Genomic DNA, 7,609 nt, shown 5'->3' on the forward strand with positions numbered 1-7,609 from the left:
TATGAATGTGTTTGACTTTCATTTGACTTAATTAGCTTTGTTAATTGCATTTCTCTTTCATTTAATTCTGAAAGCTTTGTTTGAATGTATTTGACTTTCATTTGACTCAATTAGCTTTGTTGAATGCATTTTACTTTCATTTTATTCAAAAAGCATTGTTTAAATGTGTTTGACTTTTATTTGACTCAATTAGCTTTGTTTAATGCATTTGACTTTCATTTGATTCAAAAAGCTTTGTTTGAATGTGTTTGACTTTCATTTGACTTAATTATCTTAGTTGAATGCATTTGACTTTCATTTGATTCAAATAACTTTGTTTGAATGTTTTTAACTTTCATTTGACTCAATTATCTTTGTTGAATGCATTTGACTTTCATTTGATTCAATAAGCTTTGTTTGAATGTGTTTAACATTCATTTGACTCAATTATCTTTGTTGAATGCATTTGACTTCCATTTGATTCAAAAAGCTTTGCAAGAATGTGTTTAACTTTCATTTGACTCAATTAGCTTTGTTAATTGTATTTCACTTTCATTTAATTCAAAAAGCTTTGTTAGAATGTGTTTGACTTTCATTTGACTCAATTATCTTTTTTGAATGCATTTTACTTTCATTTGATTCAAAAAGCATTGTTTGAATGTGTTGGACTTTCATTTGACTCAATTAGCTTTGTTTAATGCATTTGACTTTCATTTGATTCAAAAAACTTTTTATGAATGTGTTTGACTTTCATTTGACTCAATTATCTTTATCGAATGCACTTGACTTTCATTTGATTCATAAAGCTTTGTTTAAATGTGTTTGACTTTCGTTTGAGTCAAAAAGCTTTGTTGAATTCATTTGACTTTCATTTGGTTCAAAAAGCTTTGTTTGAATGTGTTTGACTTTCATTTAACTCAATTATCTTTGTTGAATGCATTTGACTTTCATTTGATTCAAAAATCTTTGTTTGAATGTGTTTGACTTTCCTTTGATACAATAAGCTTTGTTGAATGCATTTGACTTTCATTTTATTCAAATAGTTTTGTTTGAATGTGTTTCACTTTAATTTGAAACAATTATCTTTAGTGAATGCATTTGACTTTCATTTGATTCAAAAAGCTTTGTTTGAAAGTGTTTGACTTTCATTTAACTCAGTTAGCTTTGTTGAATGCATTTGACTTTCATTTAATTCAAAAAGCTTTGTATGAATGTGTTTAACTTTCATATGACTCAATTATATTTATTTAATGCATTTGACTTTCATTTAATTCAAAAAGCTTTGTTTAAATGTGTTTGACTTTCATTTGAGTCAAAAAGCTTTGTTGAATGTATTTGACTTTCATTTGATTCAAAAAGCTTTATTTGAATATGTTTGACTTTCATTTGACTCAATTATCTTTTTTGAATGCAATTGACTTTCATTTGATTCAAAAAGCTTTGTATGAATGTGTTTGACTTTCATTTGACTCAATTATTTTTTTTGAATGCATTTGACATTCATTTGATTCAAAAAGCTTTCTTTGAATGTGTTTGTGACGTGGGAAAATTAGGTCGTTGGACTAATCCTCCTAAGCCAAACAAAATTTATAAACATTCAACAAACCTAAATACAAGTATAGAGGTAAGTCAAGGGTCAAACCTAAAGGAACGGTAATGTTTAAGTGCTTTCAATTATGTGCCTAAGCTAGGTCGAAGACTAAGGGTAAAAGAAGACACTAACAACTACTAAGACAAAGAAACCAAACAAGTAAAATGCTAGGGATTAGGATTCACTTATAATAGGAATGAACAATTCAAATTGGTTTAGGAAGTTGACGAAGTCAAGCAATGTGAGGGAAGATCAATTATGCAACCAAAAGAGCATATCAAGCTATTCTCCTAGAGGTCTAACTAGCGTCAACTACGATAAACTCTAACTAGGAAACATCACAAGACACCTCAATTGTGTAAATGCAAGCCACAAATCAATGGTCCGTATCAATGTGAACATACAATGCAATCTAGTGTGAATAACTAGGGTGATCAAGCCTAAATCAAACACACACATGCACATAATCAATTAACCAATTTAATCACATCATCAACTTCATCAAAATCCCCAATCTACATCAATCCATTACATAATACAAGCTTCACCAAATCCCTAACCAAACAACTACTCTAGCAACATCATCAATTCAACCAACTACTAAAGAAATCAACAATCAACAATCAAAGAATCCACAATCAAAGAAGAACAATTACTCTAATCAAACATCAATCATCAAATCATCAAAATCTAATCAAAATCAAACAATCTAAACATGAATACTAAACAAAACAATAAATGAGATAGAGTTTAGAAATGCTCATTGATAATAGAGTAAATCTCCAATACAATTGTAATCACCATTAAAATTCTTCACTTTCTCTCTCTAAAATCTACTCCTAAAACTAACCCCTAGATCTAGAGAGAGAAGCTCTCGACTAAGCTAAGAATATGATCTAATTCTATTATGAAACTTTTTGCTACAAAAACAGAAGGAAATAGCTATATATACAAAGGAGAGGTCGGAAATGTCGCCCAAAAATAGACCCACGCCGGTGCGGTCGCACGTAGGACAGAGAAAGGCGCGCACGGGAAACACCCAGAAAGGTGCGCCCGCACGCACCTGATGTGCGGCCGCACACGACATATGTGCGGCCGCACACTCCCCGTGTGCGCTCGCACCAAACTGGGTAAGCCTCCTCTCTTCTCTTCGTCCTAGCTCATGGGGTGCACACACCCTAGATGATGGTGATGAGTGAAATTTATGGCACTCATTTGGTCCCTTTTTGGATGAATTTCTTTTCATTTTATTGCTCTTTTCTTTAGTTTTCCTTAGTTTTATTCTAGTTTTCTTCATTTTATGCTTTTTGTAGTTAGTTTCTCTATTTTATGCATTTTCTAGTTTACTTGCTATTTTTTCCCTTTTACTTGCATTTTATCCTTTGTTTGTAGGTTGTGATTGATTGTCCAAGAATTCCCGAGCTTCCTCTCCATGGTCTTTCATTGATTTTCATGCCTAAAGCTTGTGCAAGAAGTTTCAAGTCAAAGGGGGATCCAAGGAGCATGCTTCAAAGCCTTGTATATGCTCTTTTCATGGCTTATATCCTTCAAGAATTTCAAGAAAGTTACTGCCTACCTTGTCCTCCATCACCATCACCTAGGATGTGTGCACCCCATGAGCTAGGACGAAGAAGAAGAAAGGGAGCTGCTGCTTTGCGCGGGCGCACTCGGGGAGTGTGCGGCCGCACATATGTCGAGTGCGGCCGCACACCAAGTGCGTGCGGGCGCACCTTTCTGGGTGTGTTCCCATGCGCACTTTTCTCTCTCCTCCGAGCGCTCGCACCGTCGTGGGTCTATTTTTGGACGTCAATCCTAACTTTCCCTTTGTATTTATAGTTATTTCTTTCCATTTTTGAAGAGAGAATTAGATCTTCATTAGTAAGAATTAGATTATATTAGATTTTAGAGAGAGAAAATGTGGGTTTGATGATTGATGATTGAAGATTGCTACATTTGATTTGATTTCTATCAAGTTTGTAAGGATTCTTTACTCTTTAATGCAATTTAATGTTTGATTTCATTAGTATTGTTGTTTGATTTGGTTTATTAATAGATTGATTGATTTGGATTGAATTTGTTGATTTCAATTGATGAATTTGGGTATGATGCTTAGTTTAGCTTTGATTTTGATGTTTTTCATGGATTGTGAGTAGTTTTGTTGCTAGGGTAGTGGTGAAGCATGTATTGATGATGAATTCAGATTAATTTGGGGGAAATTGATTGAGTTGATAATGTGATTAAATTGGTTGATTGATTTTGTGCATGTGTGTGCTTGATTAGGCTTGATCACCCTTGTTATTCACACTAGATTGCATTGTGAGTTCACATTGATACGGACCATTGATTTGTGGCTTACATTTACTTGATTGAGATATCTTGTGATGTTTCCTAGCTAGTGTTTGATGTAGTTGACGCTAATTAGACCTCTAGGAGAATAGCATGATGTACTCTCTTGGTTGCAATTTCGGTTTTCCCTCACATTGCTTGACTTGATTGGTTGATTCCCCAAGTTGATTGAACTTCATTGTCGATGCATGTGGATCCATTCCCCTAGTGCCTTATCATTTGATTAGTACAAGCTTTTTGCATTGCCTAGTTTAGCTCTATTTTCTACCATAAACCCCTACTTGACTTCGGAGTAGCTTGACACTAGGCAATATACATTCAACCTCCATTCCTTTGGGTTCGACCTTGACTTACCACTACACTTCATAGGGGTTTGTTGAGTTACAAATTTTGTTTGATTGGGTGGGGTGGTAGCCCAACGACCTACCGTTCTTCATCCCATCAAAATGGCGCCGTTGCCGGGGAATGGTGCTTTGAGTGCATGTTGTTGTTGAGTCTATTCCACTCTATTTGCAAAATACAAAAAGATTTTACACTTTAGGCTACACTTGTAGCCGTGCTACTAATATTTTCTTTGAGTTTTGTATGCATAGATCCCAAGCCATGGGAGGAAATACAAGAGTTGCCTTGAAGGAACTAGGAGTGCCCGGTGCATATAGGTATGAGAGCAGCATAGCTCCACCTACAACACCGGAAATTGACTTTGAAATTTGGCCGGCAATGATCACCTTAATTGAGAGGAGACAATATAGTGGGGCTAAGAATGAGAGCCCATTGAACCATCTTAAGGAGTTTAAAAAATATTGTAACACAATCAAGGTCAATGGAGTATCTCAAGAGTTTATCCGTCTTAAGTTGTTCCCTTTCTCTCTCATAGGAAGATCATTGGAATGGCTAGATAAAGAAGTGAAGCCCAATTCTTTGAGAACTTGGGATGATGTCACCAAAGCTTTCTTGTTCCGTTTCTATCCTCAAAAGAAGACGGCGGAGGCAAGAGCTTTGATTCAAGGGTTCAAGCAAAAGCCAAATGAAAGTCTCTATGAAGCATGGGAAAGATTTAAGGATTATCAAAGAGAGTGTCCACACCATGGGATTCCTACCTATCAAATCATACATATCTTCTATGGTGGGTTGAGTTCTCATGGGAGAGCAAGTTTGGATGCCGGAGCCAGAGGCCCAATCATGAACAAAACGGAAGAAGAAGTGGTTGATGCAATTGATGAAGTGATTCGTCGTTACATGAATTGGCAAGAAGTGGAGAGAAAACCAACAAGCAAGGGTTACTCAATCGAACAACTTAGTGCCATCAATGATTTGACTACTTTGATTACGGATTTAGGGAAAGAAGTTATGTCTCTCAAAGAAAAGCTTGAGAAGCCCCCTTCCCAAGCTCCAATTCTTCCCTCCCAAATTAAGGGGAGAGGTACATCTTCTCACTCTAACTCTAATCTTTCTTCTTGTTGCATGATTGTGGAATGTTGGCCTTGTGAATTATGTGGAATGAATGATCATTATTCTTCTATGTGCCCGAATGTTTCTTGTAATGAATGTGATGGATGTGAAATGGAACATGTGAATTATATCAATGATCATGCTTGTGAACCTAGAATTGATGTTCAAAGGAATGGCGGAAATAGGAATTATCATATGAATCATGATAATTATAACCAAAATGGAGGTTGTAGAAATCATGGATACCAAGGGGTTCATGGTAACTATAACCATCATGGTTGTAATGGTCATGGTCATGGCCATAGACATGGGGATCATAATCAAGGTTATGATAACTATGGTCAACAAAGGGGTAATTGGAATAATCAAACTAGGGGTAATTGGAATAATCAAACTAGGGGATATTTTCAAGCAAATTTTCAAAGAGGTTCCCCAATTGATTTAGTTCCAAATGCTCAAAGTTCAAGTGATAATTCTTATGATCAATCATTTTCTTCTAGGGAATTTTTGGAAAGTGTCATTGAGAAACAAGCCAAAACTTTGGAAATTTATATGGCTTTGAATGAGGAGAAGTTTAATTACATGTTGGCTTATAACAAGGATTTAAGTGAAAAACTTTCTCAATTGACTAGTGTGTTTAAGGGCTATGCAAACTCTTCTTCTTTGACTCCACCTAGCCTAGATTCTAGGAACCCTATGGATGCCATTGTTACTAGATGTGGTAGGGTCCTTGAGGGAGGTCTGCCTAAGAAGAGTGTTGCTAGAGAGAGCACTAGTGCGACCCCCATTGAAGTTGAAGGTGATGAATTTCCTTTGAGCGAAAATGTTGACGAGGGACGAGTAGAGAAGGTGATAGAGAAAGAGAAAGAAGTTTGCAAACCAAGGCTTCCCTATCCCCAAAGATATAATAGATATAAGTTGGATGAGCAATTTGGGAAATTTATAGAGATGCTTAAGCAACTTCATCTAACTCTTCCTTTCACCGATGTTGTTGAACAAATGCCAAACTATGCTAAGTTCCTTAAGGAGATTTTGAGTGGAAAAAGGACTTGTGATATGATGGAGACAATGAGCCTTACCGAACATTGTAGTGCAATTATCATGAACAAGATGCCTCCTAAGTTGAAGGATCCAGGAAATTTCTCCATCCCTTGTGCCATTAACAAGACTCAAATTGATAATGCCTTATGTGACTTAGGAGCTAGTGTTAGCCTCATGCCATATTCGGTTTATCAAAGATTGGGTCTAGGAGAACTTCTACCTTCCAAGATTACTTTGCAATTAGCCGATAGGTCGATCAAGATTCCTAAGGGGAAGGTAGAAGATGTGCCTTTAAGGGTTGGGAAATTTGTTATTCCGGTTGATTTTGTAGTGTTGGATATGGATGAAGATGCTACAATACCTATCATCTTAGGTAGACCATTCCTTGCTACATCGGGGGCTATGATAGATGTTAAGAGTGCTAAGGTTTCTCTTAAGATTTGAGAGGAGGTAGTTGAATTTGATTTGAATGAAGGAATGAAATATCCCTCTTCTTCTTTTGAGAATTGCATGAGAGTTGAAGTGCTTGATAATATTGTGAATTTCATGCATGACCACTTGCTCACATCTAATGATCCTCTTGAGTGTGTTTTGTTTAATAATGAAAAGATAGGTATCCCAAGCAAGGAAGTGCAATTGTATGAAGATTTGCTTGATGGAGGCAATATAGGGAGTGATGAAGAAATTTGTATGGGGATATCAAGTCAAGATGCTTTGCAAGTGGCCTCAACCAAAGAAGGTAAAGGTGTTCCCATGGTAGAGCTCAAACCTCTACCATCACACCTTAGGTATGAATTCTTAGGCCCTAATTCTACGTATCCCGTTATTGTTAGTGCATCCTTGAGTGAGTGCCAAGCTCAAGTGTTATGTGGTGATTTGAGAAAGCACCAAGGTGCTTTGGGGTACACAATTGATGATCTTAAAGGCATAAGCCCCGCCTTGTGTACACACCACATAACACTTGAGGAGGGCACCCTACCTTCTATTGAACGACAAAGGAAGCTACATCCCCAAATGGGAGAAGTTGTTAAGAAAGAGATCACCAAGCTTTTGGATGCGGGAATCATATTCCCCATCTCAAGCTCCAGGTGGGTCTCCCCCGTGCATGTCGTTCCTAAAAAGGGGGGTATGACCGTAGTTAAGAATGAGAAAGGTGAACTCATTCCAACTCGAACGGTCACCGGTTGGAGGATGTGTATA

General features: G+C 36.7%; 1 non-coding gene across 1 annotated transcript; it reads right to left on the minus strand.

Annotated features, from left to right (window-relative positions):
- Positions 1–4,904: 4,904 nt before the first annotated feature.
- LOC145615763 (small nucleolar RNA R71) lies at positions 4,905–5,010 on the minus strand. The gene has a single exon (XR_014107354.1). It is a non-coding gene; the product is annotated as a small nucleolar RNA R71 (small nucleolar RNA).
- Positions 5,011–7,609: the final 2,599 nt, after the last annotated feature.

This window comes from Chenopodium album, chromosome 25, assembly GCF_948465745.1.
Source record: "Chenopodium album chromosome 25, dcCheAlbu1.1, whole genome shotgun sequence".
Lineage (NCBI taxonomy): Eukaryota > Viridiplantae > Streptophyta > Magnoliopsida > Caryophyllales > Amaranthaceae > Chenopodium > Chenopodium album.